At 44.7% G+C, this 23,156-nt stretch overlaps 1 protein-coding gene across 7 annotated transcripts in view; it reads left to right on the plus strand.

The window, feature by feature from the left end:
- The window catches only part of LOC118506108 (proteoglycan 4), a 146,494-nt gene that overhangs the window by 26,913 nt on the left and 96,425 nt on the right, over nucleotides 1-23,156 (plus strand). For all 7 annotated transcript variants that reach the window (XM_036042795.1, XM_036042794.1, XM_036042798.1 and 4 more), the window contains exon 2: nucleotides 13,323-13,376. The gene's annotated coding sequence lies outside the window, so the exon portion shown is untranslated. The remainder of the gene's footprint in view (nucleotides 1-13,322; nucleotides 13,377-23,156) is intronic.

A 23,156-nucleotide genomic window follows, 5' to 3' on the forward strand; every position in this document is an offset into this window, starting at 1 on the left:
TAACATCTTACTTCATCGTCCGCAGCTTGCAACCCAACTGGCATGTCCCATGCGCCGTGTGTGGAGGTCGATAATTGTTTGGTCAGCACGCGGAAGTGTGCTGACGCCACGTCACGGGCGGGAACGGCCAGTGGCAATGTTCACCGGCGATTGACATTTTAGCTCACATGCCGCCAAAGCCGACGCACTTCTGGCACGCTTTCGCAACGTAATCGGTTGACGTTTGACGTTCCGCGCGGCGGTGACACTTCAATCGGCCCAACTATTAACAGACGCGCCGAATGGGCTAAACTTCCGCATGAAACACACACACGTGTGTGTGTGTGTATGTGTGGATGCTGGATTGCTTAATTTCGTGGGAAAGCGTTTCTGTGATGTCTCATGTTTTTTTTTCTCAAGCAAAATTTTGGAACTGTTTCTTGAAGCTAGCTGCACCAAAAAAGGAACTGCACGAATTCGTCACACTGACCGAGTGGACTAGTGGTCCGCTAGGGTTACGGAGAATGATTGAATCGTTTTTCTACCGGTAAGTGGTCCAATTGGGTCCCGAGACCCGGTAGCGATTGCAACACCATCCGAGCGAGTCGTGCGTACCACACAGCTCCCAGTTGCCACGCGTCCGAAGCGGTGAGACAATTTGTTAAATTGTTGTCCGCAGCCGTGATGCTTATTCCGTACGCAAGCACGCGGTGTGGAATTTGAGCTATCTGTGGTGCGTTTGCTTGCAGTGGGAAAATATGTATAACATCGTGTTTTGTGGCAAATGCAATGTTCACATGAGCCGGTAGCTACAAGTAACAGTTCAGGCAGGCAGGGTATTGGTTACTGCTGAAGTTGTGCTGTTGCTGAGGAATTACTGATGGAGAGCGAGCAGTTTGTATTGTTGTGAAGGTAGTGTACAGAGGTGGATTTATTCATTAAGGGGCGATGTGGAATAATTTTTACATCAATAACTGTTTAATGTGAAGTGAATCATTCTGTATCCGCTATGAGTAGCTAGAGAAAAATATTGATGTAGAGCTCAAGCTATTAAAATCATTGATAAAAAAAAATCAAATAATGCCACTCTTGTTCATAGTAACAATTTACTTAGTCTATTACAGAACAAGAGTACGATCTCAGCAGAACTAAGTCGTTATGGCTATCACATCCATACTTCTTGGGACTCGTAAAATTGACCATGAACTCAACACATGAAGAATGTATAAAGAGTTAGAATTTTCTCTAACGAAGTACTAGAAACTATAAAATATTATCAATAACTCTGATATAAGTCTCTTGAAACGTCCTACGCATTCTTCTCAGGCGGTGATGGGCAAGTCCAAAAACAGTTCGGAACCTCTGGCGTACGCAATTTGAATATTGGAAGTAACTCCGGAAATTAGATGCAATGATTTAAGACTTGTTCGAAACCAGCCGAAGCTGTTGTGAAATTGTCGGTGCCGTGGTAAAACTGAGGATGCAACTTCGAAAACCCATCACTAATGCTCACCTTTTACAAGTGTATTAGGCTTATCTGTTGATCTGGTAGCTATACTTAGCTACGAATGGATGCTGTGAATATTATTCTGCTTGGCTTACGGACCTCTGCTAGGTCACACCGGCCATCTGAATGCTTACTAGTCTTGTTGATGCTTCAGTTCTCATTACAGGACTTGTGAGGTTCCCCAAGATTGCCAAATTTACCGGGATTTGATCCCAGGATAAAGTTTTAAAAAGTTAAACGAGCCATTTTTCTAACATTTTTGGTGAATAAGAATTAATGTCCACACTGGCTATCACACCATCGACAACTCGTGGCAGCTTCTTCCGGAGCAAGTGCAAATAAATAAACTCTTCTCAGTGAGCATTTCAACACATCCATTCAGCTGAAGTCAACAGCATCCCACACAGCACCCCGATTTGCTTTACCCCACGTACTACATGCAGAATGCAAACCGGGTGTTATACACACCCCTCAGGGCACGGTTTCTATGCAAAAATGTCTGCAAAGTGGCCATCGCGTTGAATAGCATTAATTAGCCATGTGTTAGTCCCCCGGTCCGGTGAACCTTACTTCTAAAAACTGGCGCAACAGTAGCCATAATCAGTGTGGCATCAAATCATCCGGCCGATTCATTTCAAAGGGGATGTCCAATTTTACTACTTTTTTACAGACACTTGCACGTGTCACACCGACCTGTCTCTGGGTGGAGAATGGGTGATGGGTTTCGTGGCAAGCAAAGTAGCAAATATCATAATGTTTATTGCCGCCTTTTGCACGCCAGAAGGATTCACTCCGTTCGGTTTGCAGGCAAACGTGAATGCCTCCCAAGCTGTGAAGGAATATGGCGAGCGAGTGATTCAATGAATACCGTTGTTAATTTTCTGCAGCCGCCATCATCCTTCCCAGGTTCGTCAAGGATCACTAGTCTGGAGGAGTGGCGATGTTAGGAGAGGCGTTAGGAAAGCCACCTCCGAGCCACTCCATTTCCGGTTCCACTTTTGGAACATGCATCGAGCTGGTGTGGACCGGCGTCTGGTGGACGCAATAATTCCAGTTCATTACAGCGAGAGATTTGATCCCTGTCGATGGTCGGGTATGGCCGGAGGGGGGGGGGGGGGGGGGAAAGGGGATTATTAGCAAAAGAAGCTCATAAACAAGAAATCCTCGTTAGTGACAACAAGGCAAGTACGGGGCACGGCTACTGATTCTCCCGAGTGACGCTGGAAATGCTGACACTGACACGTCTCGGATCGTTCCGATTCTGGCAGTTGGCTCCTTAGCACGTCATTACACAGACCGGTGGTCGGTCTGGCATGCGATACGGAGAGAGCGTGAATCAGCTTTCAGCCACCAACCGCAGCTCGGGGTCCACGGGACCGGTGACCAGCTAGAACCGGCGGGGAAGGTGGCAGTCCTCTCGTTTATGGTCCGATGGATGGATTTATCATTCCATCCTCGGGCAGTGTAAGGGATCGTTAGGGCGAGCACTAAAAGGATGCGTCAGTTAGTGTCGGAAGAACTGTGTGTGTGTGTGTGATATCTTATCCATCGCTGGTGCCAGTCCTCGACCGAGTCCTTGAAGCATCCATTGAACGGGTGCTTGCCTAACGAAGCCACACGATACGGGCACGGGTTCTGCGTTCCAGTAGATGCGATACGGTACGGTGAGGAAAGGGAATAAAATGCAACTATTTATGGACACGTTCCAGGTCTAACGACCAGACTGGTTGCGCACTAGATGCTCCCGCTCGGGAGTATATGTTTAGTGCCGGTGACGAGTAGTAGTTACGTCCGGAAGTAGAACCAGATGAATAAAATGAAATCTGTACCGAGGCAGTCTGGGAGTAGTAGTCGATAGAGATCTATAGCGATTGGGGGTAGATTTAAGTTCTCCGGTTGAACTTTAAGGAAGCGATATTCAAAGCATCCTCGTGTTTGTGTCACTAGCGGACGTCAGTTGGCGTCAAAGTTTATTTTTATGATGCAGATAATTGAACGATTCTGCGGGACATATTGCTACACCCTGTCAGTGAAATGGGTCAGGAAGCTCTAGCTGTGCCACCTTTAGATTGAGTTGTGTGTCCGAGGATATAAAAGATTCGAATTAAATTCCCAACACCCCGGACGCTTCAAATCCTACAGCTCAACAGTCAATGAAATATTTTACTTTTAATGGACCCCTTAACCCACGGGTACGTACTTTGTGTTCTAAATCGATTGTCGGCGCGCGATCAGTGCGGGGGATGGGATGTTAAATCTTCACCGATTCGCAATAAACCATCGGTCCTGCTGAACGTGAAGCAATAAAGCAAAACTAAAACGACATCATTCAAACGGAGCAGTTCAAGTCGTGCGCCTCCGTGTTTTTTTTTTTCGGGCCGTGTTTTAATGGCACTTTCTTTTGGATTTCCGTAATGTGTGTTTTGTTGTTCCTTGAATGTCCCAACGCTCGTTGATTTGTTCGCTTTTTATTTCTTCAGTGTACAGTGTTGTAAAGCAATTTCGCCGTTAAAAGTCTCGTGTCCTGATTTCTTCACGAGTTCCACTGTCGTACCGTGGCCTCAGTGCGTATCCCAGTGGGTGTAGAGTTGTCCTTTTTGGGCTTCTTAGTCCATTCCTTCTTGAACGGTCCATTTCGTGCGTTCGTGGCTCATCGGGACCGGATTTGCTGGCCCGCCCCCTTTACCGAGCCCAGAAGCTCGGTAGTGAGTTCTGCCGTTAATGCCCCGTACCGTACGAGGCTGTTTTATTGCAAAACTTTCGCGGTAAAAGAGAGTGAGGCGTGCGCGTGACACACGGTCCGGAACGGCCGTTCCGAGCATAAATTGAATGAGTTTCCCGCATAAATCTCCCGAAGGCACATTAATTTAGCGCCCAGGCAAGGGAATGCGCTTTGATTAGCCTGTGGCGGTGGAGCAAATGTTGCCTGTTTTTTTTTTGTTTTACGTTCTCGGCCCCGACCGTAACGATCATCAAACGGTCAGTCAGAAGTCGTTTTGAACAATTGTAAGTGTTTTTTTTTTCTGTTGGTAACTGTTACCTTGCAGTCTGTGGGTGCCAATCATTGCACCTTAATCTTCTTAGTGCGTCTTTTACGGCTGTATCGAGGCTGCTCAGGTGGCTTATCCACCAGGGTCGAGAGGGCATCGAGATGAATTTATTGACCAATTTAGAGTTGGGAAGTTTTTGGCAACTTTACTCTCTCCCTCTCTCTCGTGCCTTCTTGATGGTGGCCGGAACCGGAAAGCAAATCTTAATTTACCCATCGAGTAAGGGTGTGGAAAAACTTTGTGCGTATGTATGGGTGTAAAGAAACCGGGCCATCATAATGGCCCTCTTTACGTAGCGAAAAGGTTCCTGAATAGAAAGTGCTTGAGTTTTTTGTTGTTGTAAAGGAACCAGAAAGAGCCTCTAGCTCAAGGATTCTTTTATTCAATTGGCTCTAGCTTTTTAGAGTGAAAAAATAACGTCCCAAACAACATTGTAGTAGCTGAACGAGAGCGATAAAACTAGAGAATATACTGCAAATAGAATTTTCATTCGAGCGTAAATAATATTCTTACGCCTAACACGTGCGTTTTGCTTACATGGCTACCTAAAAACCAGCCCCCTAGTTCACGAAAACTTTCCTTTACCGTCCGGGAAAATCGTTTGGAAAAAAAACAAACCCCGGTACCCTTCTTCAAATACGCGATGCCATTTGTTGCGCCCTGGTGCTTACGCTGGGCCGGTGCACCGGAAAGCATTTTTTGTTGTTGCGAACCCTCCAATGTTTTTGCACGCGCATCGGAATCGGCCAATTTTCCAATTTACACCAAATTTGCTCTCGAATCGTGAATTCACCTACCTGCACCGTCGACGGTGCTTTAGGAAGAATGTTTGAAAAAATCTCTCCTCGTAACAATCGTAAGTTTCGACCCCACATTCGGAATGCTTTCCCGGCCCCGAGGATATCTTGGCTTTTCTTGGGGTGAGTCTTTGGGCATTGGGTATTCATTTTTCGAGCTGAGCTTCCCACCGCGATGTGTTCGAGTGGAATGAATTTTTGAAAAGTGAAACAACGTTCAGGAGGTTTTTGAGTGGGCTTGGTAGAACGGAAAATAAGAATCCAGCCAGACGGTTGGCTCCATATGCTTTTGCCGATAGCGATGATAACCGACTAGCCAATCGTTTCCGGCGCTATCGTAAACATGTGTTATTATGATTATGATTATATCGAGCACTTTGGGGAGGGTGAGACGCTAATGCTTTGGTTCGTGTAAATTTGGAATGGCATATTTCAAAGGCAAACAATTCTAATGAATATTTAGCATTGAGTGTGGATGATTTGAAATTTAATTAGATTATGATTATTGCATGGGTTTGTGGTGCTTATCTCTTGCATAGTAGGTTTATGGAGTAGAAGAGGATGACAGGAAAACCAATTTAATGAAATTAAGTTCGGTACGATCAGTTTTTTTTTCTTAACTTTCCTTAACGATATTTAATAAATAATATGTCAGAGGATAATGCAGTAACCTTCAGATTAATGATATATGAGCATTGTCTTGGTGTACCAGCAACTTCTCTTAATTACTCTTTGTGATTTCTGATCAGAAGTTAATAATGGTATTAAAAACGAACCCTTTCCGTTACTTAAGCCGTTGTAGCACCACACAAAACCACAACCATTGTTGATGAGTGGTATGGATTCCTCATTCTCTTCTATTTGGAAAGAAATCCGCTGTTGATTTGTGCGAAAATGTTTTTTTTGTTTTCAATTGTAGATTCATACATAAAAAACACTGAAATAATACCAAACCATACCTCCTTCGTTAAAATTATCTCCTTCCTCGAACAACATTCTGAATCTTCATCCCAGTACATTAAAAAACAATTCTGTTTTCGGTTAGTTTTTTTTTTGTAGTATCTTACAATGGTATTATATGAGTCTCTAACTGACTTTTAAGAGTCAAAATTATCATATAATTTAAGTGTTTTGCGAAGGTGTTTGACGAATTTGATCGTCAATCTTCTTTTCCCCTATTAAAGGAGCTGTTCTATCACTATATGCTATAAATAAAACACGCTGGTTCAGTTTTAACTTTTTTTTTTAAAATTATTGGTGTTTTATAAAGCTATCTATTAATTTTTGAATCAATTTGACAATGTATTAACAACTTTATCTACTTTTTTCTTGGAACAACACCTTCGAGAAGTCTCGGTCTGCCATTTCTGTCATCAAGTTTTGCCAGACCAGAGTTGGTTGACGCAAATTTAAAAGTGAAAAAAATCAGTATTATAGATTGTTTTATCATCTGGCTGATTTCCTAAGGGATTCGTCATTTTATATTACAATGTATGACACATTCACGATATAAACGGCGGTCTGTGGCTAGTGTCGTGTTCATCGCTGGCTTGCTCCTCCACGCCACCGACGCTCCTGATCTCCTATACCGGATAGGCCTATATGTCCCCATCCGATCGGTCCGTCCCCGTGCTCCGCTAGCTATCGTGTCCCGGCGTACGTGTTTGAGCCAAAATGACCCCATCCTTATATGTCTGCACAGTTTTAATACTGTCTCTGATGTCTTAGACTACAGCTCACCAATCCCCGCCTAATTTTAAGTCTTTGTTGAGCCATGGTGGCAAAGAAATATTAGTGTAAATAAATAAAATAAATATATATAAAGTGAATACCACTTTAAATAATATACCTAAGAAATAATGCTGTTTGATTTTCCATATGACGTTCTATTTGGAAAGTTTTCTACATACTTTTGACCGTTTGGCAATTTAGCTTCAATCTTTTTTTTAGTTGTTATAAAAAATCGTTTAAAAATCCAAGTGACAAAAAATTGACTGTCTAAAACATAGGCAACAAAGTCGTTCTCCAAGTCGTGCAATTGTTCTATCTTTCAGTGTGCAAATTTTCATTTCAGTCAATGTATTAGATTTTGATGGTCTGGTCAGGTAATTAAATTTGTGTTTTATTGACAAAGTAAATGAAATGATTTTCGCTTTTTATAAATTTGTTTTTATTCAGCAGTTTTTTCGTATTTTTTGTTGGTAATTAACATACGGGTGTTTGGTTAAAATTGATGGAAAACAATCTTTTCTTACGATAGCAAACCTATGAATCATTATGCAGAGAAACACTTAGGCATATAAATAAATAAAATGGTAAAAAAATATTTCAAAATACTTGAAAGTAATGGAATTGAAGTTAAACTTGTGATTGTAAATAAATTTCAAATCTTACAACCAAGCTTCTTTACTAACTATTTTTACCCGAAATTCAAAATTATTGTTGTTGACCTTGACCACTAAAAGTAAAGCATCCTTTTAAGACTTAGAGAAGGAAATTTTTGCAAAATATTGTAATGAAATTATTGCACCAAATACGGCTCTCTCGTCATTCTATAATCTAACAAAAAAAACTTCATATTCTACCAAATGTAACTGTTAGAATAAGATAACATTAACAGTTTGCTTCTCCATGCTATACAACACTGTGTATGAAATCCCTGCAAATCTCAACCTTCTTTCCAATCGTCAACAAAATGCGTCAGAAAGCAGCGTTCGTTGATCACCATTACGCCGATAACGGATCAAATGAACCTTTCCTAGCATTCGATTCGATTCACGCCAGTTGATGAATATTCACCTCCAGCACGAAGATTGACTCCTATCACGGGAAAATATTTCCTCCTCGAGGGAGGGTGCAAAACAGAAACGAAAATCCGAATTCATTACCTACCGTTGATTAAGAATCCTCCGTCGCGCCAAAGCGAGAAAGGTGGCGATGAATGCGTTACACGTGCCGAAGAAAGAAAACTGGAAAACCGCTACCGCCATTGGTCCATGATTTCCCATCGCCGTTGATTACGTCTTATCGGATGGAACGAGAGCAGAACGCGTTGAGCGTCACTGGCACCAAGACAAGACAGGGCGATGCCGTTGATAATGGAACAGCTGGTGAAGCATTCTGCTTCAGGAACCGGAGCTAACAGGATGCGCCGGTCGGGTGACCGTGTTGCTAGTTGGGCTGATGTTTCACCGCTTCGACACTCATTCGACCTGCTTCGACGGATGGATGGCAGAGGTGTGCGGCTGTCAGATAGGGTGCGGCTGCCGGGTGGATGGATTTGTTATTAGTTGCACGGTGATTTAACCGAAGCTGCAAGCTAACGAAAGTCTCCAGAGCAAAGTAAAGTCACTCAGTTACTTCACCGGTACGAGACCCCAGCAAGGCAGATAAGCGTACGAAGCGTGGTGTGTTTTTCTTTGCAACATCATCGTACGGCGAGAAAAGGTTACTGCATGAAAAACTGGTCCCGCTCCAGCCGGAAGGTTGCCAAGGAAGTGAAATAAAGAAAAACACATCCCATCCGACGCAGGCAACGAAGCTGAGCAAACATATTTACATAAAAGGCAATATAGTGGTACAAATAGTGTGTCCCGTCCCGACACCAGACACACCGGCAGGTGCCGTCCAAGGTGCCCAAGCAGGTGATGGCATTTCGGGTGTGTTTGGGATAAGTTTTCGCAGAGCCTGTACCAGAGACGGTGTGTTTATTCCGACGATGAAGATGAGGTCCAGCGATAAGGCACTGGGCTGGCTGGGTAGCTCGGATCTGAGCGCGTGGCCTGAGATTTATTACGTTATCCATCAAAGGGAACGCGAACGGCGCATTTTGCCGCCCTCGGCGAACGCGTCCACTTTACGTCGGAGCGACGGTTTTGTAACCGCAATGTGATCCCTTCGGGATCCCGGTCGTCGGACTTGCTGGGCCGGCCGAGAAGCCCAGGTGGGTGGCGGTAATAAAGTCTTACCCGTGCTCGCTTGTCTACACGGGCGCTGTCATGTGGAGCTGTGTTCATTAAGCGTGTGTGTGTGTGTGTGGCTGTTAGTTTACGCTTCCGTAAGTCAAAGTCGAAGCCACCCAAGTGAAGGCGAGATGAATCTGCGCCACCCTTGATGCAGACGCTACCTACCTTGGGCGTTGGAAAGTCTCCGAGACGCGCCAAGGCGTCGAAGATGAAGCTGTTTTGGGGCCGCTCAATTTTACGCACGGGAGGAAACTTTCGGTCCTTTGCCGTGTTTGACGTTGGCAGTAATTATTGTCTGAAATGTTTCGCTTTCGGCCGTGCGAAAGTGTAGGAATTCTGACAATAAGTACCAGGCCCGTTCCCTTGGGCGATGCGTCATAGTGGAGAACAATGGCGTATCGTTGATGGAAGGAAGGAACGAAATGGGAAAATTTATCCTTCGTTGACTTCGGGCGGTAGTGCAACTGCATTTGTTTGGGGTTTGGTTTCGGAAGGTGTTTAGTACAACAGCAAAAAAGGAAAAGTAAGCAACTTTTCAAGGTACAGCAAGAAAATGTCATAATTTACTCAGTTTACAATGGGTTATAAGTTGGATTGGGGATAAGTTTTAGGGACATTTACATCGGCGTGACACGTCGCAAGGCAACATGATGTGTCCTGTGGAAATAAGTTCTGCTGCCAGGAAGTACCGGCTGATAATGAGTATAGCAGGAACAGTTTGTTCTCCAGTATTTGCATTGAAGGTTCTCTTGTTTATTGATGCCGATCTTATTATTGGGATTTATTTTTTTAAGTAGCAGTGCTAGATCTAACACGCAGCATTATCCGGGCCCTAGAGCTTTGTCAGCTACTTCGTGTGAGAGAGTTCGACTTAGACTCCTTGCGGTCTTGGCTGGTACACATATCTTGAATATCGTTTGTAGTTTGGCGCCATTATATACCAATCCTAGAGTTTCTTCAATATCCTAAAGTTTCTGACGGGTGCGTTGACGTCATTACTCCATCCCAAATTGAGCCTAACATACCTATTTGGTTCTGGGAGGTCCGAAGTAGTGATGGGCAAAATGACGGTTTGGTCGGAATCGATTCCAGAGCGCTCCGATTTTTTTGGAATCGATTCCGAAGAATGGGTGTGAAAAATATTTCGGAACCGACTCCGGGTTCGGTTCCGATTCCGGCTCCGATTCCAGTTCCGATACCGAGTCAGGTTCCAGATCCAGCTCCGATTCCAAATCCAGTTCCGCAAGTGAATTTTTACATGTGTACTAATGCTTATTACTTTTATGTTAAAAATGCAAGAGAAATACAGACTGATGATTTTTGGTTGATTAAATATTGACGTTTTATTGCATTTTTGAAATTGTGCCTTTAGAACACGTCGTCATCAAGAGCAAGACCTGACTATCTGCTACGGGAGTAAAACTAAGTTAGGGAAACAAAAATTGGAATTCCAAGGCCGATCGCGGTTGTAGTGGCAAAGAAATACGAGTCAGGTGTTGAGCAGCATAAGCTCACCATACAATACAATTACCTTGTTTAGTAATGACGATTAATAAACAAGTAAAATTCAATTCGGAACCGGATTCGAAATCGGTTCCAAATCGGTTCCGAAATCGGAACCAAGTAGTTCCGATTCCGAGCGCCCATCACTAGTCCGAAGGCCAAAGCGAGAGCGGCGTCGGTCAACTGTTCTCATAACACGATCATTTCAACAAGACCTGGCTGGAATAATTTCATCGTCACCTACAGCTTCCAGTTCTAAAAGGCCAATAATTTGTCTGAGTAGCATGCCTCAGAGGCGTATACGAGGACCGGGACTATAGAAGTTCTGTGCAGCCCCAATTAAGTTTTTAAAATATGTTTAGCCTTAGTAAATGATACACGGCGTCCAGGAATACAAAGTAAATCCATTCAATTGACTGATTTAAACTGGCAGTACAGTTGTAGGAGCCATACTCCAATTATTTGCATCTAAACGTGAAATTTGAAACTTCTAACCATATTTGTCCAATGACGTCTAATGGCGACGGCTCTATGTTAAAGATTGAAATAGTATCACAATGAGCCTGAGAAGTGGTTCAATTTACAATGAAATGTACTTTGTAAACTACGCTCCACACCTCTCCAACGTCAGAACGGGTTTTGGACACGCAAATCAGCTCCACTTTAAATGAACAGCATGAATCACTGCTTTGTGCGTTGTTGCACTAGATTCTTATGGGCATACACGCTTCATATACCCGACACCGTGTTTTTGCAAACTAACCCTTACCGAAAATTAATCATCCTAATTTTAGCATAACTCACAACCGCGAGCTGCATACCAGAGTGGCGTTGGTAGCCGCCGAAAGCGGGGGTTGCCTCAATGCTGTCCACGAATGACATCATTCGGCACGGGCAGCTGATGTAGCTGATCATGATGTGCACATTCGCCGTCACTGGGGCAAGGTAAAGCGTTGCCAGTCGGGCAGCTTAACCGCAAGAAGCAACCCTTGGGTACTTGGTATTCCGGGTGGCGTTTCTGCTGAAGTCCTCGCCATCCTTCTGGTAAAGAAAAACGAAACGCGACAGCAAACACCACCGCAAAGCCCATAGTTGCCTTTTTTTCTGCTAGCTTCCAGCTAAACCGGATCGTCCATTTTTGACCTCGAAGCCCTCCGCTTCGGATTGTTAAAACCGAAACAGCTCCCGTACATTATCATTCCGCTCACGGTAGCCACCGGGCTGCAGCAGCGGACAAAATCAATGGCTAATCTACACCAGGCAGCCGGCTCATCGATTCGGTACGCGACCGCTTCGAAAGGGAATCTCTACGGGACTGGAAAGTATATTTGGATGCAAATTCAAGTTCCATTACACCACGCGTATTTTGGGCGCGTATTTACGCAACGCATCGACACTGGCGTCGCATTACGCAATGCCGGGTACTTGCGCTTGACACAAAACGCAACCATCGCATCGGTTTGTCGGCGGGAAGCTGCTCGATGATTTGGATATTTCGTCGGGTTTTTCACCCGGGGACGGGACTGAGGTTTCGATTTTTCTCTTGCCTAATTCTGGGTTAGAAATTTCACGGAAAAGCGGTCGTATTTCAACTGCCCTTGTTTGGCTTTAACGAGGCTCGTTAAAGTTTTACAGCCAGCTGCAATCAATCACCCGTGAGGTGAGACCCGATGGGTCTTTAGATCACCCAATTAAAGTTCGGTTTCATTATCCGTTTAGGGAGTATGGGCGGTGGAACATGAGCATGGGCAAAGGCAATCCGAAAGAAATATCAATTTTCCAAAGGTTTTATGTGTCGGGTGGGAGGCTTCGGCGAGGCAGTGGCTGGTAAAGAGCCCTCTTCGGAATTGTTTAAATCGTTCAATCGTTCAACTTACTTAAAGCTCACCAAACACTCCAGAATCGATCATCGAGCGTCTGTGTGTTTGGGGGACAGGCAGGCAAGAAGGTTGACCGATATCCTTCGCCGTACTCTTGCCACCGAACTCCCATGGCATTCGGGCGAAGCACAACACTCAATAAGTATTTTTCATTTCAAACACTCCGCAGAAGGGCACAGCAACCAAACACAGCATCAGGAAAACTCTTAATCCCACCCGAACACCTCTCTCCTGGCCTTTGTGGGGTGGAAGGTTATGTTTTCCTTTCGTTCGGCCGACAGTGTCTTGACCTGCACGGACGTGCCCGTCCTTTAGATTGTGTTTATTCAAACGATTAAACAAGGATTTTCCTACCGTTTTCTAGCCTCTCCGGCCGGTTCGGTTGCGGAGGCAAATGAAGATGGCGAAAAATTTAATTGAATCCAGTCAAACACGTCTCCTGCTTAATATCCCTTGCTGATGCGGGCAGCTTATCAAGCATTGCCACTGTGCTGAGTGGTACTATTTTAAGCGACCGGACAACGGACACAAACTCTGATTAGGCTTAGTACGCTTTTAACGTACTTGATGAATGCTGAAGCTGAATCTCTGGTACGAACTGTCGAATTAATATTGTCGTTTTTCGTTTCTTTCGTTTGCAGATTTTGCGATAAGATCAAGGACCGCTTCTGGTGCTGCTTGAACGAATCTACAAGGTAAGGCAATAGCATCGCGCCGCCTTGAAGGATATCCTTCCCACGTAGGGAGATGTGTCCCTGGCGATGTGTCTGGAGCAATTAATACAAGAATCACTCGGAAACATTGGCCCATCCCCATGGGGCAGATGGAAGGCAGATGCATCAAGATGAGCTTCGTCTGTTTTCTCCCCATTTCCTGCGAGGTCACTCCGATAGGGATCAGCAATCTCCCCGATCGCTCAAAGCAATGGTGCTTGTGTGGATATGGTAGGAAAGATATAAAATCACACCACAAGCAAATGAGTGGGAACTCACGCGATTTAATCTTCTCGCTGAAGTTCCCGACCATCGGCGCGGACGCGTCACGCTACCAGATGGAGCAGGAGTTCTTCCCGTGTCGGTAGGCACGGACCTGGGGCTTGCTGTGCGATAATTTGCCATAATCTTTTGCACGTAATTAATTGAACACACGCGAGTCGAGCTTTTTGAAGTTAACTTTGAGCTTTGTTTGGTCCATGCGCCACATTGGCCTTGTGCCATATTTAAGGGGTTAAGGGGCGCTGCATACTGCCGGCATGTCAGTTTGCGGCACTGAAGTTGCACTGAAAGCCTAAATTATGGTGCATTTTAGTAGTTGGCGGGATTGTTTACGCTTTTGGGACGGCGAACTATCACGGAAAGGATAATTGATTTTAACGGCTGTCGAGAGCAATCAATTAGCAAGCCGTTGCAGCCTAAGTCGTTCCAAGCCTCAGCTCTCTTTCAAGGAAACGGTTCTAGGAAGTACGGGAAGCAGTGCATACATCGCAACGGTTGAAGCGATTCATTTGCAAGCGGGTTGTGGTTTAAAAACATTTAAATAAGCTCATGGGAATAGGTTTGAACTTGAAGTTAATCGCATTTGTATTCCAATAATAATTTTATCTGCTTTAAAATACAACTTCTCAAAACTGAGCTGCTAACCTTCTTCAATTTATGCATATGCACTGTTCTTCATAAAACCCCTAGAGAGCACCACCGATCTTCAACTTTAAGCCAGCCTGGAGAAAAGCTTCGGGTCGAACTTGAAAAACATTTCCCAGTTGAAGGAGCGGGCAGACGGAAAATCCTTACCATATGGCAGCTGTGCAAACAGCGATAAATTGTCAGCTCAAACTCTCCTTCGAAGTGTTTTCATACCATTCGCACAAGATACAGCCCTGCATGCACCACACCAAACAACAACAGCAACGGTTCAAGAAAAATAAACAAAGTTGGGCAAAGCGGGAACTCTGTAATGGTGGGACAAATAAAAAACAAAAAAAAAAACGGAGAGTCTTCCAGTCGAGAGGAGTGTGGAAAGAAAAGTGTCGTGAAGCGATTGAAAAATCAAACAGTGCGTTTGGCTTCGGGTGCAATTTTGCAAGTAGTGGATTTATTCTATGACATCCAGCGAACTGGAAGTCAAGGCTGCTGCTTTCGCTTTCCTGATGCCATCCTTCGCCCACGATGGACGTCCATGTTATGTGAAATGATTTTTCATCCCCGAAGAATCCGGGAATGGCTTCTAAGCTCTTGCATCAGCTAAGGGGGTGGAAACAAACATACGGCACGGTCGCGGACGGTAGAACGATTGGCAAACAGATAAACCCGCGCTAAGTAGGAGCTTGAGCTGTCTGAAATGCATGCTACATTTAATGGCGAGCACGACCGAACCCGTACCGTACGCCGGCCCTCGGTTGACTCGGATGGCTCGGTGACATTGATTATCCCGTGACGGCTGGAACGACTCGGTTGTCCTAGGTCACGGAAGCTCAACGTTCGCCCGGTGATGTTGTGTGGGCATGTGTGTGTTTATCTTGTTGCACCGAAGTGCATTTTGGCATCGGGAAGCAAACTAAGTACTTCCCTTGGCAGGACGAAGAGTAGACTCATAGAAGAACAAAAAACGAACTCGCGCAATACGAGTCAAAATCGACCGCGAACTGGAGATGGCGATGAGAATGAGGTTTACAGCAAAAAAAACTCACCCACGATGGTTAGCGCACTCGGGGAAGGAACAAAATGGCAATGTCAATGTTTGAACAAAATATATGTTTTAATGGATTACCACTCTTGGCAGTGAAGTGGAGTAAAGTCCCGGACGATATGTGTGATGCTGGAGATTGGCGAGCGGCACTGGTTCGGCCAATCGTGCTTGTTTTATTTTGAGGAGTTGCAGGCTGTTATTCATTCTGTGCCTCGCGTTTGCTATAATTTCGTTGTGACGCTTACCCGAAAGGAACGAACCAGACACAGCTTTTTTGTTGTTGTCGTTGTTGCTGCTCTAGTTCTTACACTTCGTAAGCGAATGAATACATATGTTTTAAAGCAGTCCTCGTCCCAGCTTTTTGCTCACTATATTCCCTCGAACAACATTTGCTTACCGGAGGGAGGTAAAAGCATTTTTGTATCTACCATTATATGAGAAAAAGGTTTGTGTGTGTGTGTATAAACGTGAGTTTTGTTTTTCATTTTCTAACACATAGAAGAAGCGAATTTTGCAACATCGAACGATGAGTACATACGAGCCCGGTGCATTAACTTTGCCGGAGCGGGAGTTCAGTTTTTTGTTGCTCCGTGGTTTGGAGCAAACGGGTAGCAAACAGTCCCGCTGCTTGCGAAGTAATCGCCGGACGTCGGAGACCTTCGGGCGAGATTTGATGATCATTCCGTGTTTGCTTTCGTGTTGGCATAATGGAAGATTAAAACACTTTCGGTCGTGCGGAAAGGCACATTCTCTAGTTTTTCGCGGTTTCATTCTATTGCCCCCGAAATTTAAATGGACGTTGGTGTAATGGATAATGTGGTGGAGTCTCGATTTAACAGCTTAGTTGACACGGATAAAGCTAAAGTGATTGCAAAAGCTATTATTGTTGGCGGGATTGCATACTTTTGGGCGTACGGAATTTTGACCAAAGGAGAATTCAAGATTAAACAGAACTCCCGTACACAAGAATAGAGACTTTGTCATGCAATCATTTAAATTTAAGTTGAGGATTTCAGTTACCGGATTAGCTGAAATGAGCCGCTCAACCCGTGCGTATAAACTCATTTATACGTGTGAGGAGCTTCGAAGGAACGAATGATATTTAGGGTTGGAATATACATCGGCAAGTCAACACTCAATTATATCCAGATGAATAATCCGAAGCTTCTCCAAGAGGGGGCATCCAAAATATTCAATTTTGCCTGCTTAACTACTTCCAAACGCATTCAATATTTTACGCTGACTCAGATAAAGCTAAAGAGACTGCAATAGACATAATTGTTGGTAGCATTGCATACCTTCGGGCGTACGGAGTCATGATAGCAGGAGAGTTTAAAAATAGACAGAGTTCTCGTTCAGAACTTGATACAAGTGTCATGATTTCATTCAGATTAAAGTTAATACATTGAACGTCACCTACTTAACCATTTACAAATGCTTTCAATGGGATCATCACAGCCACACCAATAAACGTTCGCGTGACTCTTGCGTGGTGTCATCCTGTTGCAGCTCCATAGCATTCAACGCGCTTGTCTCTCCGGCACGCTATCGGAGCTCTTTATTTCCTTCGTCCCTATCTCATCATAGCTTGTAAACACATCGCCACCACGTTTGACATATGCCGGCGTCGGGTTTGTTGATTTGTCGAAGGCGCATCGATACAAAGTCCACGTCTGACCTGTCAAAGACCGTATCTTCCGCACTGTAACTGTATTCCGTCACGCAAGTAGGTGAATGCTAGCAGATGCGTACAAAGAGCTCGATCAGCGAAAGTGATGCATCGTATCGTGTGAGGGTCATACACGAACCAACCCATCCGCTTCGTCACAGGCGTCGGAGATTCACCGTTGGCTGTTAGATTCGCGAGATTATCGCGTTAAGTTTCCGTGTGTAGCAGGGACGTTGCCTACGGTGCGATAAATAAATGATCATCAATTAATTTACATTCATTACGAAGCGTGATGCGCTGTGCTGTGTCTTTCGTGTGTGTGTGTATTCGGTGCGTTGACGGTGACGCATAAGGCGAGGTGAAGCTTAATGAGCCATCGCTAAATTGTGCTCTGAGAATCGTTACGTCCCGGGCGGTCTTAAGGAGTTTAAACGCGTTCGTACCAGCAAGGCAGAGAACTTATGTAGCGTGTCGTTGGTGTAATGCGAATTACTGCACCGGTTGCGTATCTGTGTGTCTCACTCCAGGAAATGGCACATCGTTTGCCTGTGTTTACGAGATTCCGGACGAGGAAGAAGCTTTTTCTTGCTACATGAAGCATCTGTGCGTAAGGGTCTTCGGTACCTAAGTAGGATTTATAAAAGCATTAAGGAAGATAGTTGTAATTGTCGAAGGTTATATGATGTGTTCTAACCTCTGAACCTTGAAGGTTAAGCTGCAATGGTGCATTCGTTTTGCAGGGTGTAAGACCACCACTGCGAAAAGCAAATAAACAGCAAACATTCATGAATGGCGGACAATCGAAACAATTTGTTGCTGCCATCTTGTTCATGCTGTTTTACGACGTGAAATTCTTGCACATCGCGTCGCTCGGCTAGTACCGATCGCATCGCTTCCCATTTCTTCCAGCGACCTCGGGCCACTCACACTCTTCTTAGATAACGCAATAACTTCCGACCCGACGGTAGGCAGGCACATCTTCAAATGCATCCTCGCAGCGCGCAAAGATTGTACGAAAGAAGTGTGCCCGTACCGGGGGACGATGGCGAAATATTTACGACCCGACCTGGCACGGGTGCATATAAATATCGAGTGCTCCGCTTCAAGAGACTCCCGAGCGGCAAATAATAACTCTCAACGTGAGATTACGTGTAATTCGAGAAACGGAACGACACTACAAATGCAAAGACACGGGTTTTGTGTTTCGTGACGGCGTTGGCGACACTGGCCAAGGACGTAGTTCGGCACTCATCCCTAGACGCCCCCCACCAGCTGCAGGTATGGTTGAGTGGGAGAAATTGGAATGTGCACAGCAGCAGCAGCAACATCGCAGAAATTAAACACTGTCGACCGCACCTACCAGCCCGGATCGGTAGCCAAAGCTCCCGGTTTGCGAGCGGAACTTCAGAATCCAGGGCTCGCAAAATAACAAGCACATTTATCAAACGGAATGCAGAGGTTGACTTGCTAAATGATGCGGCTATGAATTATTGACTCAACGGGGCGGAATGGGAGGCGGAATCGGGTTTCGGGGTTTCGGATAGTCCCCGATCCTGAACCGGCGACGGACGTCCGGTGTGGGGTTTGGTTGGGCAAAGCCGTGTTTAGAGATTGGAACTAGTTGGGATGATTATTGCAGCAAATGGGATTTGGTTGCACTTTGACATCGTACCGTGACGGGGAAACCTTTTGCTAAGCCGATGTCGCCGTCATCATCGTGCTCATCGTTAGGGGCGATAGGATTGTGGTCGGTTTTAAATCGAAAACATGTTGACTGAGTACGGAATGTAGGTGAAAATATATTCTTTCTGGTCGGTAGAGTTTTGTTGGAGCGGTGGTTTTGAGAACGAAACAGATGTTGGAGTGCGTGTAAGAAGAACTTGAATTAATTACTCCTTTGAAGAATTATTGCATTAGAAATCATTTTTAGAGTCCCTAAAGCTCTACAGCTTTCAGACATGTGACTACATCACTTTGTCTTTAAATCCTTAATTAGCACTGATGTAGTGGAATCATGATTCGAAAGTCACGAATTAACGATGACTGAAAGAACTTCCTGATAAAAAGAAGCAGTTCTTTTGCTGGATGTGGTTGCACTGCATTAAATGCGATACGTTTGACCTTGAAGGCTGCTCTTGTAAGGGATGATCAAAAACGTTCCGTGGTAAGGGGTCAAAAACGTGGTGAGACCAGAACTTCATGATTTATAAAGAGTGGTTTAGATCAGGTAAGAGATCGAGGCGAACCACCAGTGGCTGTGGCGGAAGGGGCGTCGGTCTTCACATGGCATATTTGGGGTTCAAACGGCTTTTCAGCTACGGGTAAAAATATGTCAAAGAAAGCCAGAAATGGCTGGCCGAGACCCCTGGAGCTTCCCTTGACTGTCAGGTTTTTACTGACTTAAACCTTCATGAACCTTCGCATAACATTTTCAGAATATCTCAGAAACGTGGGTAGTGAAGGAAACGTCTCGGCGCCGCACTAAGGCTACCTGGTTAGAATAGTCTGGCGTCCTAGCTTCACAATCAATAATGGCTACTAAAAGAGCTATAGAGACCCTTCCAGCGTTGAACGGTGAATGACTGCCTTCAACAATAGGAGGCTCCTCCAAAGAAGCCTAAGTATAAAGTTGGAGTTACCGCTTATGGGATGGCTCCTCCAGCTGACCTCTCGTTGATCACCTGGCTCTGGTCCCGATTCGCACCATTTTTTTCCAACATGGGAAATTCGAACACATGTAACGTCTCTATCGTTCGGTTCCTCATGGACTGATTTAATGGCAGTTACAGTGTAACATCTAATAATGACGAATAGATCTTTCAAAAAGGCAGCCAAAATACTCCCGAAAGGCGTCAAACAATCATAACAAATAATAACAGGTTAAAGATTCAACCTTTTATTAAAACCTAGTATTTACTCTTTTTGCTGAAGATGTGCATGAAGTAGAATGCACTAATGTCAGCATCGAAACCTACAGCTCGCATTGTATTTTTCGCCCTCCTAAACCTCACATTACTAATGCTAATTGTGGAAATCTGCACTCGGAAAAAAGGAGAAGACAATAACCCAAACACCATGTTTGCCATTTTGAGTCCAACAGTAGCTTGTACTTTGCTAGTTTTTCTGTCGGCTTGCGTCTATTGTTGTTCTATGCCCAGTGTTTTTTTATTGTCATCGTAATTGTAGTGCTGAAGGAATTTAACATTTTTGTGGGTATTTTGGTGGCTTTGATGCATACCACCTGTACTACGATGGTGCTGTTCGTGGAATCAGAACAACAAGCGCCAGTCGTGTTTTTTAGCCCTCGACAACAGTTTCCAGGAAAGTACCAGGAACATGGGGAATTATTAAATGGCTGTTGAAATTATGACCCATCGCTCGAATCGACGGCAATCACAGGTTACGCGTTCGGTGCGTGAGTATTCGATGATATTATCTTTTATGGGTTGACAGATAACCACCAATTGACCGCCAATTGGAATGCACTTAAAAACCGAATGAATGATTTTTGTAATGCATCCCAAACCCTCGGCTAATGTGGTGTGTGGCTGGGTTTTTTTTCTACTGTGCTTTTTTGCGGTGACATTAAAAAAAGGGAACCTGTATGTTATAATTTCGCAGCGAGCAGTGGGCAGCGCAAACGGGAGGTAAATAAACCACAAAAAAAGAAACAAAACGTGAACGTTCATTATTACTTTCCCTCCATGATCGCACCATACGCACTTCCTTCCCGGTTCTCGTTTATGCCCTCGGGGGTTGTCGCTGTCGTCAACGTTGTCGTCGTCGTGCCGGCATGTTCCTCTTCTTATGGTCCGCGATGAGGAAGCAACGCCGTTGAGAGAAAGTGGTTCAACCGGAGCAGCCCGTCGTACATAATCGCTGTCCGCTTGACTTTTAGTGTAGCCGACCTGCCGAACCGGGAGTTCCTCCACGCCATATACATGTGTGTGCGTGTGTTTGCAAATTGTACCATGTTTCCCGGTGGCTGTCTCGGGTCAGGAAGTTTCCATTACCAGAGTTTCCAGGGTTGAGTCGATCTGAGGCCAGGGGTTTCGTTAGGTGGATATTTTTTTGTAATGTCCAACGCTTTTTGTTGTATACGCTTTGCATATTTTGTGCATAAACGCGACACACCCAACAGCCTGTGCGTATGAGCGGATCGAAAGAGAAAGTTTCGGAGTGAACTGCAGCGTCCACCGAGTGTGTGCGAATTAAAATGGGATCGCGAACCAGGGGAGGTGTTCAACCTTTTGGGTCAACATTTTTCGGAACCACCGAAAAGCAAAGGAACCGCCGCTGGTTGACATTTTCTCGGGGATAGTCTGTTGCAAGTGTGACATTTCGTAGCGACAAGAGTGCAGCAGTTGAATAATCGGTGCAGAAATTAGCACGTAGTGGTTTTTTGGGACCGTTGCAGGAGGGTCCAGATGATGATGATAACGATGGTGGGCATGATGATGATGATGAATTGCACAACCCTGAACGGTAACGAGCTGGGCAAGTTTTTTGGCAGTCGTTGCACGGATCGATATGCATCTGTTGTCCTTGCCCGGTACGTGAATGACCTATTGGGTTTGGGTCATTGTTTGCGCTTTTCGTTCCAGTTTTAGCTTCAACATTGCGCAAGATGAGGTTTTTCCATGCTGATGTTGTGTATTTGTTATTATTTATTTAAATTATGAGGGTAAGTCAAAATACGAGGGTTACAAGTTCAAGTAAGATTATGATGTATGACCTGACAACTCAAGGCTTAAGCTACAAGATATGGCATTTATCACATACCAGCAACACATCACTAACTAAGCTGATAATTGGTAGGACGTGTAACAAATGTTAGACCTTGTGAAATTCCTAAATATTCTCGGAATATTAAAGCTGAATTACTTTGCCTTTAGCTGAACTTTTGAAGGAGCATATCGATTCATACAGTCCACCCAAAACATTGACAAAGCTGACAGAACTCACTAAGAATAGGAGGAAAGATCTGTCGAACAGTCGATTCTTTCTGATCGCGTAGCGAGTGGGCTGTCATTGAATTGCCTCAAGTCCATTTATCTATTCGTTAGTTTGTGAACTCAAAACTCAGAGTTGAGCAATGCTCGAAAAGGGACAAATCTTGAAATCCTGGGGAGTTCTCAAAGTCACGAGTTTTATTCTTCGTCTTCTTCTTCCTTGTCCTTCTCCTATGGAGCACGTCTTAAAGATATGATGAGGTGTCCAATTGGTTTCAAGGAAACAGGGCCCTGCACTCCATCCGATCTCCCTCAAGCCTGACTCCACTTAAGTCAGCCAACGAGCTCGCTCTGCTACTCTACGCCTCGTGCCGAACGGGTCACTGGCGAGCACCTTCCTGATAGGGCATGAGTCCGGTATCCTCATCACGTGCCCCAACCAACGTATCCTTCCGGCTTTGGCAACCGGCTCCACTCACCGCTAAAGATATATTGGTGTCCTCCGCCAGCATAGTCCAGGACTCGTGCCCGTAGAGGTCTACCAGCAGTACCAGAGTTCGATATATGGCGCATTTCGTTCGCTATAAGAGTCCTCTGGATCTCAGGACTCTGTGAAGCCTGCAGAAGGCCCTATTCCCCTGAAAACTACGCCTACGGATTTCGCTACTTACGTTGTTTCCGAAGTTACGATTGTGTCAACGATGCAACTATCTACCTCAAGATCATCACCGTAAACCAATGATCGCTTCCGAGTCGTGCTTTATTACGGTCGTTGCCTCCGACATATTATTAATGTATTAAAGATTAATCATTAATCCTAGAGTTATGTTGAGGCGTTTGATAACATTAGTGGAGTTCAAGGGTCAGTTTGAGATAACAGTTTGAAGAAGGCCACACCGTAACAGAAATAGGTAATTCGTGGAATGTATAAGGCATATTTCATAATTTTTGTCGATGATCTCCTGTGATGACTAGAACGGCATAAGAGGTGTTATTCCGAAATTTAGCACGGTACATTCCCTATCAAGGTTTCTCTCCGGGAGTCCATCTTCCACACTTTTTGTTCTATAAGATGCTTTGGTTTGGAGTAAATCCTTTAAACAATTTCAATTTCTGTAGAAAAAAAGTTTATTCCTTTAAGAAGCATTTGATGTAACAAATTATGATTC

The sequence above is a fragment of the Anopheles stephensi genome, chromosome 2, assembly GCF_013141755.1.
Source record: "Anopheles stephensi strain Indian chromosome 2, UCI_ANSTEP_V1.0, whole genome shotgun sequence".
NCBI classification, from domain to species: Eukaryota; Metazoa; Arthropoda; class Insecta; order Diptera; family Culicidae; genus Anopheles; species Anopheles stephensi.